This window comes from Dermacentor variabilis, chromosome 9 (genome assembly GCF_050947875.1).
Source record: "Dermacentor variabilis isolate Ectoservices chromosome 9, ASM5094787v1, whole genome shotgun sequence".
Taxonomy (NCBI): domain Eukaryota; kingdom Metazoa; phylum Arthropoda; class Arachnida; order Ixodida; family Ixodidae; genus Dermacentor; species Dermacentor variabilis.
Genome location: NC_134576.1, coordinates 3,515,711 through 3,532,901, shown reverse-complemented (window position 1 = coordinate 3,532,901; position 17,191 = coordinate 3,515,711). Strand labels below are relative to the sequence as shown.

General features: G+C 46.4%; 1 protein-coding gene across 2 annotated transcripts in view; it reads right to left on the bottom strand.

The window, feature by feature from the left end:
- LOC142558253 (uncharacterized) overlaps positions 1-17,191 on the bottom strand; it is a 69,981-nt gene that overhangs the window by 32,835 nt on the left and 19,955 nt on the right. Inside the window, exon 2 of one of the 2 annotated variants that reach the window (XM_075670416.1) lies at positions 8,486-8,653. The exons of the other annotated variant lie outside the window; for it this stretch is intronic. The gene's annotated coding sequence lies outside the window, so the exon portion shown is untranslated. The remainder of the gene's footprint in view (positions 1-8,485; positions 8,654-17,191) is intronic. 2 annotated transcript variants of the gene reach the window in all.

The window sequence follows — 17,191 nt, the reverse complement described above, 5'->3', positions numbered from 1 at the left end:
AGGAACTCACATGGTAACAATCAACACACAAAAGCACATGTACACGCAACAATGGGCATCACTACTGTTGCAGAAGGAAAGAGGAATAACTGGGGAAAATAAAGTTAACTCCTCAGCCAAATCCAAAGAATTCTGGTCCAAGCAACTGAAGTCAATACTCATGAATGTATGAAGCAAACGCACAATGTGCCAAGGACACTGCACATTGAACCCCTTAAGCGCCCTGAGAAATATCGAAATAATTGATGAGAAGTAATTTTTTTAACAGGTACTTTCTTTTTTATTCTTGTCTAAAGACATTGATAACAAGAATGCCTATAACGCTTGACTGCTCTTACTGAAAATAATTTTAAAAAGACAATGTGTATTATTATTCATGCGTGAAAATTACAAGTTGGTGCAACCTATGTCAGGACAAGTTGGCTCATGATCGGCAGCTAAGGTGAACACGATAAAAGCTGTGAAACACAGTTGGTAGAAAAAGTGAACAACTTCCTTGTCTCATGCTTACATTAGTGAACACAGAGCATGAATACATTTTATGAAACTATTTATTTTTGGCTAGTTCAATGCTTTGCAGGTCAATTTAAGCTTGAACAGTGGTAACAGTACAATGACACAATATGGTTCATTAGCACCATTTTATTCTATGCGAGACACTACAGACTGCGTGACAAGATGATTGAAAGTAAGACTGTGTGCTTCACTTTTAGAAAGCATGCCTCAGAAAAACATGGTGTAAACTGTTTGACAAAACGATATTTTAGAGAGTGCAAAATTTGTAAAAAAAAACGCAGGCTGCCATTCTTTTTTTTTTTCGCCGCAAGTGTCTCTACGTACACCAACTTAAAGGACATGTTGATCTCTATATATTCAGTTCTACTATTTGCCCATTATCTGACTTCAGTCTCTGAATAATTCAATGGCTGAATAAACGTACACTTGCCAACTGAAAAAATTCAATGTTTTGTTGCACTTTGTATTACCATTGTTTAAGATATTGTCACGTAGGTGACGGTGAGCTACCTGGCACGCAGGCAGACAGAAAGGGACACTGCGTCGGCGTTAGACGTAAAGAGAGTTTAATGGGCAACTTGTGCCCTAAATCAAACGAACAATGCGGTGACGGCGAAAGCAGCAAGCGCGTCTGGGGCGTTCGTCGGACTGAGACCAGGACAAGCGCTGGTCCTGTATTTATACGTTTCGCGTTCACGATTGAAACGCGTCAAGCGATGCCGCTTGCGTCGCAGCGACACGAGCTGCGTAGCTCGTGTCGCTACAAGCCGAAATAAACGCACGTGGCATTACCCCCCTGTGAAAAAAAAAAGCATTGCCCCGAGGCTAAAGAAAACAAGAAACTTGTAAGCATGCAATCAACAATGGAAAACGAGAAAAAAAAAGAATATCTGTTAGTCCGCTAACGCTCAAAAAACTTTTCGAGGCGCGCGACGTGCACCATCTCAGGTTTCGCGCAACGTCGCTGTGAGTGCGTCGCTCCATCGGGCACAATCTCGTAGACCAGCGGTCCAAGTCGAGTTATCTTGTAGGGCCCGAAGTAATGGCGCAGGAGCTTCTCACTAAGCCCGCGGCGACGAATCGGTGTCCACGCTATAACGCGGTCACCAAGTGCGTAATCTTGGTCTCATCGTCGTAGGTTGTAGAGTCGGGCGTCGACGTTTTGCTGCTCTTTAATACACATTCAGGCTAGCTGGCGAGCTTCCTCGGCACGTTGAAGGAAGCCGGCAACGTCTGCATGGATGTTGTCGTCTTCAACATGAGGCAACATTGCATCAAGCATCGTGGCGACTTGGCGACCGAAGACAAGCTCGAATGGCGTCATCTGCATTGTCTCCTGTGGCGCGGTGTTGTAGGCGAAAGTCACGTACGGAAGGACTTCGCCCCAAGTCTTGTGCCCGACGTCGACATACATGGCCAGCATGTCGGCGAGGGTTTTATTTAAACGCTCCGTAAGGCCGTTTGTCTGTGGGTGGTAAGCTGTAGTGCGCCGATAGCTCGTGTGGCTCAAGTGCAGAATCTGTTGCGTAAGTTCAGCAGTGAATGCCGTACCTCTGTCCATAATAAGGACCTCAGGTGCACCATGACGGAGAACGATGTTCTTTATGAAGAATCTGGCGACCTCGATTGCATTTCCCGATGCTAACTCCGCTGTCTTGGCATAGCCCGTCAGATAGTCTATTGCAACCACTATCCACCTGTTCCCGCAAGACGACGTCGAGAAGGGGCCAAGCAGATCCATGCCTATCTGCTGGAATGGTTTTCATGGTGGCTCGATTGGTTGCAGGAGGCCGGCTGGCCTTGTAGGCGGTATTTTCCGACGTTGGCAATCTCGGCAGGTTTAGACGTAGCGTGCGACGTCTGCATTCAGGCCTGGCCAGTAGTACTTTTCTTGAATTCTTCTGAGAGTTCGAGTGAATCCCAGATGCCCTGCTGTCGGCTCATCGTGAGACGCTTCTAAAATCTCTTGCCTTAGCTTGAATGGCACGACGAGTAGATATGCTGCTTTGTACGGCATGAAGTTCTTTTTCACAAGCACACTGTCGTGCAGGCACAGCGATGAAAGCACGCATTTGAATGCCTTTGGCACTGAATCGGTCTTCCCTTCGAGATATTGATCAGGATCGGCACGTTGATCTTGTGCGAAGGTGTTAGAGCTTATGGGCCCAAGGAAGGCATCGTCGTCAGTGTCGCAGGGCGGGGCAGATTCAACAGGGGCTCTCGAAAGGCAGTCGGCGTCTGCGTGCTTTCGGCCTGACTTATACACGACGGTGATGTCGAACTCCTGTAGTCGCAAGCTCCAATGAGCGAGGCGACCTGACGGGTCTTTCAGGTTAGCGAGCCAGCACAGAGCGTAGTGGTCACTGACAACCTTGAAGTGCTTCCCGTAAAGATACGGCTGAAATTTTGTGACCGCCCAAACGACAGCAAGGCATTCCTTTTCGGTCGTCGAATAGTTCAATTCGGCTTTCGACAGGGATCTGCTCGCGTAGGCGATGGCTCGCTCCAGGCCGTTCTTCTTTTGAATCAACACAGCACCGAGTCCTATGCTGCTTGCATCCGTGTGGATCTCGGTGTCAGCGCTCTCGTCGAAATGGCTGAGTACTGGCGGTGACTGCAAGCGTCAAGTTCGCGAAAAGCGTCTTCTTGGGGCTTCTTTCATGTGAACTGCGCGTCGGCTTTCGTAAGGCGAGTGAGAGGCTCTGCGATTCGAGAGGAATCGCGGACAAAATGCCTGTAATATGCACAGAGCCCCAAAAATCTACGGACAGCTTTCTTTTCACTGGGTATCGGGAAACTTTCTATGGCTGCCGTCTTTTTGGAGTCTGGACGCATGCCTTCGCGATTAACTATGTGACCGAGGAACAGGAGCTCCTCGTATGCAAAACGACATTTCTCTGGTTTCAGAGTGAGTCCCGACACCCTAATTGCCTCTAGCACGGTCTCCAGCCAATTAAGGTGCTCGTCGAAGGTGGATGCGAAAACGACTACGTCGTCGAGATATACGAGGCATATCTGCCATTTCAGCCCAGACAGCACGGTGTCCATGACACGCTGAAATGTCACCGGTGCTGAGCATAGTCCGAATGGCATGACTTTAAATTCGTAAAGACCGTCCGGCGTGATGAAAGCAGTCTTCTCACGGTCCCTCTCATTGATCTCAATCTGCCAGTAGCCGCTCCGGAGGTCCATCGACGAAAAATACTTGGCACCGCACAGTCGATCTAACGTGTCGTCGATTCTCAGAAGCGGGTAGACGTCTTTTTTCGTGACGCTCTTGAGACGCCTATAATCGACGCAAAATCGTAGGGTACCGTCTTTCTTCTTTACAAGTACCACGGGTGAAGACCACGGGCTCTTGGACGGCTGAATGACGTCGTAGCAAAGCATTTCTTCAACTTGTGCCTTGATTGTTTCACGTTCTCGCGCTGAAACGCAGTAGGGACTTCGGCGGACGGGACGAATCGATTCATCGGTTATAATGCGATGCTTCACTATGTGCGTTTGCCGGATCCTCGACGACTTTGAAAAACATTCGGAATATCGCAGAAGAAGGCGACGTAGCTTTTCTTGCTTTTGTTGAGGCAGAGCGGGGTTAATGTCGAAGTTAACCTCATCAGTCACCGTTAACGACGCCTCATGGGATGACTCGGAGAGCACTAATGCGTTGCTTATTTCAGCGAACTCTTCCAAGAAAGCAACCGTAGTACCCCTGTTGAGGTGCTTGTGTTCCGTGCTGAAATTGGTTATTCGTACAGCCGCTCTGCCTTTACGGAAATGGACGACACCGCGTGCGATGCAAATTTGGCGATCCAGAAGCAGCTGCAAGTTTGCTTCGACAATCGCATCGCCACTTGAGAACACATCTGTTTCGACGAGTGCCATGATGCCAGCATTTGGCGGGAGGCTCACTTGATTGTCGAGGATGGTGAACGCGGCGCGATGATAATGATTGCTTTGCATTCTTTCTGACCGTTTTGTCGTCAGTGTTATGGTTTTCGTCTGCAGGTCAATCACCGCGCCGTTTTCGTTCAGGAAGTCCATCCCGAGGATTACGTCGCGAGAGCAGTGCTGTAGGATGATGAAGTTCACAGGGTAGGTGAGACCGTGAACAGCTACTCGCGCAGTGCATCGTCCCATCGGGGTTATGAGGTGGCTTCCTGCTGTGCGTATTTGAGGACCTTCCCATGCGATTTTGACCTTCTTGAGTTGTGATAAAAATCGTCCACTAACGACAGAGTAGACGACCCCAGTGTCGACGAGTGCAACCACTGGATGTTCATCTAGGGTAACTTGTAAGTTTGCACTTGGTGTTTGCGTTCGATGTCGGGCGGTCACCGACTGTGCGGTCTGTCGCTTCGCACGGTCACGGCTGCGTCGGGTGGAAGCTTCATGGCAAGGTGCTGTTGTGGCCTTCAGCTGCGCCATTGTATTTGTGGTGTCAGGTCGGGGTTTCGTGTTTTGTGGTGTCGCTGCGTCGGGTTGCGTCGTGTTGTCGGAATGCGTCGAGGCGGTGGAACGCGTCATGGTTGTAGGAGGGTTTTTTGGTCTTCGCTTGAGAGTGGCGTCACCTCCTGACGTCGCTGGCTTTAGTTTCCCCTACAAGGGCTCGGTGACCTCTCCCTCGCGTACCCTTGGTACGGCGAAGACGAACGGCGTGGGTAGGGTGACAGGGACCTGAAGCGACGTGGTGCAGCATCTTCGGTCGCTCGAAGATAGGCTTCAATTTCTCGAGGCCGTTGGCCAGGAAGAGGTCATGAGGCATCGATGTTGTACCCGCGGAGGGCCATCTGACGGTAGGGGCATTCTCGTAGGAGGTGGCCGGCTTCACTACAGTGAAAACAAAGCAGTCGTCGATCTGGGGTTCTCCAGATGTCAGTCTTCCTCGTGGTGGTTTGCCGAAACGTGTTTGAGCGGATGGCATGCTGCGGATGCGGCGGTGGCGGGTAGGCTTGGCTGCATTGTGGTGGCACGTACGTTTCCCGTCGCCAGCTGGTTGGCCTCGCTTGGCTTTGCAGAGCTGCGGCGTAAGTTGAAACGCATGGCTCCTGGCAAGGTGGCAATATGGTTGGCGCCATTTTGGCAGGACCGAGTGTGCCCAGCGCTTGTTGTACCTCGTCCATTACAATGTCGGCGAGCGAGGATATTTGTGGTTGCACACCCGGTAGCAACTTGCGTAGCTCGTCGCGCATGATGGCACAGATGGTATCTCGAAGGGCCACTGCGGAGGTACTTCGGGAGTCATCGCAGTCTGACAGAGGAGCGCGTAAGTTGCGGTCGTATTGCTTTGCACGAAGCTCGAGCGTCTTCTCTATAGTGGCCGCTTCGCTAATCCATTCGGCGACGGTCCTCGGCGGGTTGCGAATGAGAGCGACGAAAAGTTGCTCCTTGACGGCCCTCATAAGGTACTGAAGCTTCTTGTATTCAGTCATGTTGGCGTCCCCGTGGTGGAAGAGCTTTTGCATTTCTTCCGCAAAGACGGTTACGGACTCGTTTGGATGCTGCTGGCGAGTTTGAAGCAAGGCCTCAGCGCGTTCTTTGAGCAGAGTGCTTGCGAAAGCTGCAGATAAGTGCCTCTTGAAAGCCTCCCACGTTGTAAGGGTCAGCTCCTGGTTCTCGTACCATGTTCTAGCAGAGTCTTCGAGAGAGAAGAAGACGTTCCGAAGTTTGTCTTTGTCAGACCACTTGTTGAAGGTTGCAACTCGTTCGTAACATTCCAGCCAATCTTGTACATCTTCGCAAGTGGAGCCGCTAAATAGCGGAGGTACTCGTGGCTACTGGACGATGAGCGGCGCAGCTGTAGTGGCGGCTTGCATTGGTTACGTCGAGCGGTGGTTCACACGGCGACCAGGGGCAGGTAGTGGTCCCAATTCAGCCGGCAGTCGTCGTAGTCGGCGGCTGCTCCGGGTTTCTTCCTTCTTGTCTTCTCTGGAGCTGTCTTCCGCATCGCCAGCTCCAGATGCACTTGGGCTGGTGTCCCGGCTTTGAGGGGGTGTCCGGAGCATAAGCACCTCCACCAAAATGTCACGTAGGTGACGGTGAGCTACCTGGCACGCAGGCAGATCAGTGTTAGATGTAAAGAGAGTTTAATGGGCAAACTTGTGCCCTAAATCAAGCGAACAACGCAGTGATAGCGAAAGCAGCAAGCGCGTCCGGGGCGTTCGTCGGACTGAGACCAGCGCAAGCGGTGGTCCTGTATTTATACATTTCGCGTCCATGATCGAAACGCGTCAAGCGACGCCGGTCGCGTCGCTACAAGCCGAAATAAATGCACGTGGCAATATTCTGTTTTGTTTTTCAGTTCTATCTTCTTTATGTAACACAAGTGCACCAATATTAAGGCGTAATGCTGTTCTTGGGCACTTTAAGAAAAATTAATTTCAAAAATGTTAACTTCGACAAGCACACTGAAAATCAGCTGTCCTTACTTTGACAATGCCAACTTGTGCACACCACCCCGCTCTTGCATTGGAATACATCTTCCCTCACCTAAGGGCTGCATTAGCCCTCTAAAATGACTCCCACTTCATCCTCAGGGCATTCCTCAGAGACATATATGCCAGGCACAGGTGGCTCAAAGAAGGTAGTCACAAGGATATTTTCGCCATGCCACATGTACAACATTATGGTGCTTGCAACAGTTGGTGCACGCCTCCAGTGGGCCTCTTGCTTTGCACCTCTGAACAGAACAAATCGCGCCCCAGGTGGTATGGAGCAGTGCATCCAAAAGGCATGCCTGTGCACCGTGGCTGTCATCCCTGCCATGAAACACATACCACTGTCGTCCCTTTGCAGGGACGATAGTGGTCCGAAATGGTGGCACCACAAGTTATTTATTGGAAGATTTTGCAGCCACTACCAGAGAAAATAATGATTGTCTTGAAATTGTTGCGATAAAGCACAAAGGGATTATTGAACTAAAGCAGCGTGACGTGTATAGTAAAAAATTGCGCATACAGTGTTCAAGCCGTGTGTTTTTCAAAGGTTAACACTAATGAGAATGTCTTTGCTATCCTTTGATGCAGACTACCAAATAGGAAAAAAAGAATGGAAGCATATAGCTGCACACTAACCCTATCTGTCCAGTAAAATGAAGCGGGTACAACAGTGTGGATAAGTACAATCCATACAAACTATATGGCAAAGCAGCATGGTTTAAATTTTCTGCAGATATTCTGGTATGCATGAAACTGGACACAGAGATCTGCTTGGTGCATTATATAGAAATATGTTGGCTGCCTCCCATTTCTGGGAGCCAAGTGTACAGATATTAATGAGCACTCCTCTGTACATAGTACTCCAGTTTACCAGGATGATTTACTGCACTTACAGGTGCTTTCCCAAAGAGTAATATGCATCTAACACTTGTTTCAAGTTAGCTTACATGTTGCAATTGCATTTTGCATTGAACCATCCAACCAGACATAACACACGCAAACCTTATAAAAACACTGCACCAGAAAGACCTAACTGAGAATCAAGAATCACATATGAAGAACAAAAACCAATGGAATTACACTGGTAATCAACAGGCTATACTGGAAAAGCTTTTAAAGCTAAACATATCCACAATAACGCGATCCTGCCCTGCCAGTGAGGGCAAAACTGAAGCATCATTAGAAACCCTGGAAACACTTTTACTAACTTGCTAAACAACCTGATGACCGAGACATACTTCCACATTCTCTCTAAAGGAGCCACACATGTCCGTTCTGTCCGAGAAGCACAGCCACAGGTCACATTAAAATTATGACTGCCATGCTATCTTGGTTCATAAGTACTGAGCATTGGTTAAAACCGGGATAAATTATAAGTGGGCTTGACTTGACCTTTATCAGTACAAAAATGCATCACAGTTTCCTGTGACTGCTTATGTTGCAAAGTCATGGTGTAAAGAATAGAAATGTCTACATGAAACACATGAGTGCAGAGTTTGCTGAACAGCTCACACTAAGGCTTGTGTAACAACCTCAGAACACACAGGAGGAAATTGAGAAATCCCGGTGAAGCAATGCGTGACACAAGCATGTGTGCTCCGAGCTTTTCAGGCACGCTGGGACCAAGGGTGCTGCACCGATGGTGGGCTGGTGGCGTGCTGCTGCCCTTGTTGCTGGAAAGCCTGGTGCCGACAGCGTGCCTGCGCAGGCAGGGCGACATCAGTGCACTGTGTCAGTCTGGCTCACAAGACTGACGTCCAGGCGAGTTGGTGCGGATGCAATGACACAAACTGTGTGACAAGACAGGAAAGGGTGAGCGCAGACATTTACATTTTATCAATGATTTCAGTATCAAGTAAGTGCTCATCTGTTTTCTTTCTCACCTTGTGTTCAGTCTTGTCGCACAGTATGACTGTAGCTGCTCAGCTATTATAAGATGATGGCATGGAAGGAAAAAAATTTACTTTGAGGGAATGTGACACTTGAGGGAATGTGACACTTGAGGGAATGTGACACGGCAATTCTGAAGAATAGTTATAAAGAATAAGAAACATAAAACACAGGCTCATGGGAAATAGGCCCTCACCATGTGACAGCTGTGTAGTGTAGAGGGTATGAAGAGCAGGTGTCCGGTAGTGACAAGCTACCACGAACCAAGCCTTGAAATGGTCTGCAGTGGCCATACAGGGCTTATTCCTCAAGAAATGCGCAAACGGCCTCACATGGAAAAGAGGATCGGCATAACAAAAGGCTGTCTCGATTCATCCTAGCTTTTTTTTTTCTCATTTATCTGTGAATGATGCATGCTACACGAAGCCATGTCTTTCTGACTTTGAGTAACCATCTGGATATTTTTTTTTTATTGGGAATTAATTTTCTGATAGTGGTTAGCCTCATTTCTCAATTCAATTTTGCCGTCTGCCCTGGGTCGGTTGGTGCATGCCTTTGCGAAGGAACAGCACTTAAAAACAGAGACAACAAACACTGCACCTCCCTTGTCCAGTTCTTAAGCACTGTTCCTTTGCACCAGTTCTCCCATTTACAATGTACAGTTACTGAAAATAAAAACGATTCTTTATGACGACAAGATTTTTTACCCAGAATTTGTGTAACATTAAATATTCATTTAAATGTAGTGGCACACATATTACAAAATGTTGAGACATATTAAAGGGACACTAAAGAGAAAGATTATTTCAGCTGTATTGGTAAATTACTCTTCCACAATACCAAAAAAGCCACTCTTACTACAAGACATTTCGTGAGCCAGAAAAGATGCAAAAACAAAAGACCGGCAGCGAGACCGCCTTGAAGTTCACATACCAGCTTGCCATGACACCATGGATGCTGGCAACATCTGCTCAGACCTAGTTAATGTGTTATCGGCAGAGATGGACTACATTATGTTCTAAATGAGCCAATGACTGCACCTGGAAAGTTTCACCAACTTTACTAAGCCACAATGACCAAAATACAAGCAAATCCTTTGAAATCCGTGACATCATACTGACATAACAGCCCTGCAGTTCCAGTGCCGAATTCAGAAACAGATTTTCGCTTTCACTTTTAATAGCCAACCCAATGCCATAAAATAAGCAGTTATACAGTTTTGCAAGAGTACATTGTCAGTCTCAACATGGTTTACTGTTTTTCTCAAATGCCTTTTTAAAGTGCTCAAGACCTTGTGATAAAATGAATTCATTGTGCAAACTAAACAGCTAACAGCTGCAAAGATATGTTGCGATGCTAGTACATAACAAAGAGGTCATTAAAAGAAAGCATAACGTGATTTACTAATGAAGTGATACCAAATTGTACAAAAATACTATGCACGGCCCATAACTCCTGGTGGTAACGAGCAATAAAAAACAGCGCTAAACGACAAGGACGAGTGAAGGGACACAGACAACAGCACTGACTAACAACCAAAGTGTCTTTATTCTTTCAGTCAGCATATATATGCTCCGCCGCTATCTCAAACCACAGAATCAACAGAATTGGGCATGCGCAAGGGGGATTGCAATTAATGCGATAGGAAGGCAATCTCAATAGGAGGCACAAGGTTTTTGTGCCTCCTTGACATAGATGACCCCTTCCTCATAAAGACGCCAGGTACTGTTTCCACTTTCTCCGTGAGGAATGTCCAAAGGCTGTCCGAGCCTTTTCCGTGGACATCAAGGACTTATATTACTCCTTGCCTCAAGAAGATGTATGCATTGAAGTCGGCCATTGCATTGACAAATATGGCGTTCTTAGGTTTCAAAATGCATGTGGTATCAACGTCGACAACTTTTTAGAGCTTTTAAGGTTTTATATGCTTTCCACTTTCGTTTCCATGGAGGATAAGCTTTTTATAAAGAAGGAAGGTGTGTGCATCGGTTCATGTGTAGCCCCTGTTCTTAGTGACATTTTATTAGCCAGCTACGACCGCAATCTTGTAACTAAGCTCAGCCAGACAAGCACTGTAAAGGTGATGCAATACGTCGATGACTTTTTAATTTTTTACAATACTAACACTACTGACGCGCAGCCTGCTGCTGCTATAATATTTGACCTGTTCCGCATAGTTTTAGATTCCTTTGAATTGACCACGGAGCATCCATCAGACGACAAGCTTCCTTTCTTAGACTTGGAGCTATCGTTCTCAAGCAATCACGTATGTTGGGGTTACACTCCACGGTCTCACAAGAGCCTTCTCCCCTTTTCGTTCGCGCACTCAAAGGTAGTCAAGCGCGGTATTGCAAGATCTTGCATTAAGGCGGCCCTCATCTGGTCTTGTGACCACCAAGTGGATGTAAGCTTCGAAAAGCAAGTAGCCAGGCTGAAGCTCGCAGGTTTCCCGGTACTGCTTTTGACCAGCATTGCTGAAAGCCTCGCAATGAGCCTTAAAGGAAAGCAGTTGGCAGATGCTCAATCTGAGAATTGCTCACGGCAAATGGTTGCGGTTATACCATATGTGCACCAGGTTGCGCACAATCTCAAAAAGGTTGTCAGCAGGGCAGGCGTCAGGTTGCTGTTCACTGCCAAAAATAAGTTAGGTAGCCTGTGCCATCAAGTCAATCGGGTAACCAAGAACCACAAAAAGAGTTGTAAAAAGCAGCATAGACAGAGGTTTGTTAGTGACTGTTGTGACTGTGTGGTGTATAAGATCCCCTTTCATGCAAGCGTTTTATATCTGCCAAACGGGGCGGTGCATCAATGACCGCATGCGCGAGCACTCAAACAAAATTCAAAAACAAGCAAAAGATAGTCAGTTATCACTGCATTGCAATGAATGCAGCTGCAAGCCGTCTTTCAAAGATGTGACCTACCTGTCAAAATACCGCGATGACCGTGCATGCCTTATTTCCGAAGCTTTCCACATTCATGTTAGCGGCGAAGCATGTGTAAGCCTTCCCTCCATTTCTCTCCTTCCGAAGGAGATTGCCTTCCTATCGCATTAATTGTAATCCCCCTGCGCATGCCCAATTCTGTGGTTTCAGATAGCGGCGGAGCATATATATGCTGACTAAAAGTATAAAGACACTTTGGTTGTTAGTCAGCGCTGTTGTCTGTGTCCCTTCACTCGTCCTGTCGTTTAGCACTGTTTTTTATTGCTCGTAATCATGAACCAACCAGCCCAAATGCATACTCTCCTGGTGGTAGTTGAACTACCTGCAGCACCATACTTATCTTCTTAGTATCACACCCAATGGCACTCATCAGCAAACTTTCCACACAACTTGGTGTACCCAGTCTCTGGATCAATGGTATGCAGGAGGCAGCATAAAAATGCTGTATCATCCACATAACTTGGATTTTCCAGTGCACATTATCTTTGACATAGCACCAGCATGCTTTAGCCCCAATATCAACTACACTCGCAAGAAAGAGATGAATGTTTATGCGGGCTTTATGGCACAAAAACAACTGACGTTGTTTGCAACACATACAAGGTGGCAGGCAATAAGAAGGGTAATACAGTTATAATATTGGCTACACTTGCCTGCACCACAATGTACCGCAAGAACAAAAAGAAAACCCATTTGCACTTCCATGTAAGGAAGCTCTGCAATTGAAGAAAACTTCATCCTTGTGCAAAAATTGACCAGAACTGAATGTAGCCTAAGTGCTGTTCTGAGGTCCCTCAGTTGCACTGTGATCTACTGGCTTTGTGGTTACCTAAAAGGGTATAACTGCCTGGAAGAGTGGTACGTTCGTGGTTTGTTTTTATACTGCAAGAAGCTTTCCGCAACCACAGCTTTTTTTTTTTCTTCAGAGGGGTTTTCTTTGTAGCATAAGAACTGAAAGCAGGGAAAATTGGTACCCATCAATAATCATACTTTGGTTTGTGCATGAAACTTTTGCGAAATCCCATGGATGCTTCATGGTTGCTTCAACCATGGATGCCATGGTTGCTTCATCTATCTGTGTTGTTCTCAGATAAGTGCCAACAGTCTACACCACATTATCAATAGCCTATGCTGCCATCACATTCTGGAACCATCATCTTTGGGAATATGTTTGTTTTACGCAAGGTCGGGTATGACACCTCACACACACGCCACTTGGCGACACCCCTGCTTTCTGCTGTCACATTTTCTCAAGCCAGTGTAGTGTATTGAAGCCAACATGTCCAGCTGTGAGTGGATCCTTCTCTAATCTGGCAGTACCATATTGTCACGTGGTGGTGACGTTGAAGAACACAGTAGCAATACTGTGAAAGACAAAACTGGATTTTATTGGGCGAACCTGTGCCCACAAAAACAGGCTACACTTACGGCTCAACGATAGCGGCGAACACGGTCGGCGATCGGCGAAAATTTGATCAGCAAGTCAAGCCTGTCGGCTTTTATACAGCAGTCATCGAATGTTCGAGTCTAATCGTTGGGACCCGCATGCCTTCCACAAAGTTCTACACCATTCGAGTCAGGCGATGAAATCAGATAACACAAGGTTCGGCGACAACAGACAGCGGATAGAAGCATCGATAACTTTCCAGAAACTTCTGATACATGCAGGTGCGTCCTGCGCTACGCGATAACATTTGTTAGGCGGCTAAACGTGGTCGCCCGATAAAGATAAGTACACGTGTCAATATTTACTCAATTCTAATGCGCCCTTGATTGTAACACGCACCCATTTTCCGCAACTGAAAAAAAAAAACACTTTTGATTGTAATGCATTTGCCATGACCTAAAAAAAAGAAAAGTCCTTTAGAGTACAGCACACCTTTCTTTCATACAGAAATACAACTTTCTCTCATTTGGAAAAAACAAAGATTTACTCCCAATGCACTAAAGTTGCGATAAATAAAGAAAGTCACAGTTTAGCCTTAAAGGTGAAGCATCGATTACGGTAGCAAATTAGTAGACAGTTATACGAAAAGTTGTATTCATATAGGAGGTATATTCATATAGGTAACGAGGCACTGGAAGTGGTAAGGGAATACATCTACTTAGGGCAGGTAGTGACCGCGGATCCAGATCATGAGACTGAAATAATCAGAAGAATAAGAATGGGTTGGGGTGCTTTTGGGAGGCATTCTCAGATCATGAACAGCAGGTTGCCATTATCCCTCAAGAGAAAAGTGTATAACAGCTGTGTCTTACCAGTACTCACGTACGGGGCAGAAACCTGGAGACTTACGAAAAGGGTTCTACTGAAATTGAGGACGACGCAACGAGCTATGGAAAGAAGAATGATGGGTGTAACGTTAAGGGATAAGAAAAGAGCAGATTGGGTTAGGGAACAAACGTGAGTTAATGACATCTTAGTTGAAATCAAGAAAAAGAAATGGGGCACGGGCAGGACATGTAATGAGGAGGGAAGATAACCGATGGTCATTAAGAGTTACGGACTGGATTCCAAGGGAAGGGAAGCGCAGCAGGGGGCGGCAGAAAGTTAGGTGGGCGGATGAGATTAAGAAGTTTGCAGGGACGACATGGCCACAATTAGTACATGACCGGGGTTGTTGGAGAAATATGGGAGAGGCCTTTCCCCTGCAGTGGGCATAACCAGGCTGATGATGATAAAGATGATGATGATGGCGATGATACGAAAAGTAAGGATGATAGTTTTATCATCCGTATAAACTTTTAAACATTTGCTTACTAGCTAAATAAACAAGCATGTTGTCACGTGCGCACAAGCAAACATGAACATGTCTCTCAATGACTGTGGAAACTCTTTATCAAAACGCTGGAGCGAGGAAGTGCGGAAGCAGGAGCGAGGGAATTGACCTTTGTGCGGCCTCTCACTTCAAAGTGAACTAAGCTACGAGAACACAGCGCGGTGTGCCTAGATGCGTAGATTTTGTCACAGGTCGCTTTCAAAACAAGGGCTGCGTGGCCGCGCCGTACGTAGCAGCCACCAGTGTAGCACGCCTCTCCTGTTTGAGCCAGTTCCGCACGCAAGTTTTGGGAAATCCGAAAGCCCGTGATATGACTTGATTTGCGTCCGTCTGCACACAAGTGATCGCTTTAATTTTAATTGCGGCATCGTGACGAACTCAGCATGTCCTTGCAGTCGGCACTTCCATGCTGATAGAGCAAACGCAGGAAATGGGAAGACGGACGGTGCACTAACTTAAGCCAAAGGAAGTATTGCCTATGCACACGTACTGCAGCCCATGAATGAAGCTATGGCAGTTAGGCTCAAACCGCGTACTAGGTGGCCATTTTGAAATGCCGATGGCGATATGGTAATGCAATTTTTTCACTTGTTCTTTTGGAAAAAAATTGGACGTTTGATTCATGTAAATACAGTAGGTGTCGAAATGGCCCAAGCTAGAACACCGCTCTTGTTGAAAGGGTCCACAGCTGAGCTGGTCTGTTCCCAAAAATGTCGCCACTGAAGACCCTTGCACTCAACCAACAAGTGGTGTGAAGCTAATACCTTTACAGGAAGTTTGCCTAAGCTCAAAGTTCTTTCATCAAATCCGCTTGGCTGACTGGTACAATATCAAAGCAGGGGCTTGAAAAACAACTAAAAATAGCAAGTAGGGCTCAAGAATGCATCGTTCACATTCAGCTGGTGGATGGCGATGAAAGTGGATGCTCTGGTGCAAGCACACCGATAGCGGCCACGGATGCCATGGGAACAGCTGCACTCCTTGGGGGCACACCACAGATTCTGTCACGTGAGGAAACCGCCCCAGCAGTAGCACACCTAAAGGCCAGCACCATGACGTGTTCATCCCACAGGTGTACTATACATGTTGTTGTTGGTGCAAATTGCGGAGCATGGAGCAGGGGAACAGGAAAGACAGAAGCGCCAACCACCAACTGTCCGTGTCTTTCCTGCTTCATGCTCCAAACTTTGTGCCAAGAATAGCAAACCAATTTGGCCAAGAACAAGTCCGTCTGGGATATCCTGCAGATGGTCAGTGAGCAGCTCATGCTGAATGAATCCAACGGGACAGAACTGACATCAGCAAAGGGCCAGCACCCACAGCCACATGAGTGCATGTGCCTTCAGGCTGCACTTTTGTGCCTCTTAAAATAGAATTCAGCGGGCTGCTCACTCATATGTGTGTGTGGTAGTGACATTTAGTCGTGTGCATGTACAGCAGATGCTCCTGCAAAAACGGCACACATTCATCACTGCTTCTCGTATCAAGGATGTGAACAGGTGGCTGCCTCGAAACTGACCTGCAAGCTGATAAGGATGTTGGAAAAGCATGAAAGGGCAGTGCTACTTAGAAAGCCATCATCCTCATAACTATCATCAGCCTATGCACATTGCAAGACTGAGACGTCTCCCAGTGATCTCCACTTACGTATGTGTGGTGTCAGCTGACCCCATTCTACATCGGCAAACTTTCATAATCTTATCACACCAGCTAATAATCTGCCACCCACTCCTGAATTTCCCTTCCCTCAGCATCAGTCCTATTACATTAGTAACACACAGGTTATCTGCACAACAGATCACATGACCTGCCTGGCTTAAGCTCTTCCTTCTAATCTAGACTAGAACATCTGCTACACAAAATCAGTCTCTGCTCCTTACTGCCATCTTCAAAAAACAATTGAGATCAATGACAATTCTATACTTGCTGTAAAAATAAAAACAGTGATGAACACTCAAAGCTCTCTCACAGATCTTTCGAAATCAGGTGATATCAGAAAATTTTTAGAACAATTGCAATGAGGTGCATAAACAAAACGAAACCCCTACAGTTACTATCATCATTCTTAAAAACAGCTTTTTTTACCGTGAAAAATCTCTGCAAAATTTCAATATAGTTTCAATATAACAAAATTCTTTTGAAGTCTGTACATGTTTTGTACATCATAACATGCACTGACAATGCTGGTGACGTCAGTACAATCATGGCATAAATGATGTACTGTTCACCTGATATCAAGCAGAAAAATATACGGCAAAACAATACATAAAACCACTATGACTTAGACATACAGTCTGAAATGATAGAATTGTGGTACAAATATTAAACAAATTGAAAACCAAGGGCGCAGTGTGCAAGTGGTAATAAAGAAATGTGTGGCGACAAAATTAACAAAGAGAAAATTTAAAGCAATTGGAGCATTACAAGCACGTGAATATGTACAGTGCAACCATACATGCATCCATTAGAACACAGCAGTGCCTTTAGCTGAAGCAGACGACATCATGATGATGATCGCTAATGAAATTCCTTTTGAATGAAAGTGGCGGCAAATAGGCACCTAGCCTGCATGAGCTAGTCAGGGTATGACATATGCTTTGCAATCTAGCAGTCTGCCTATGTCAAC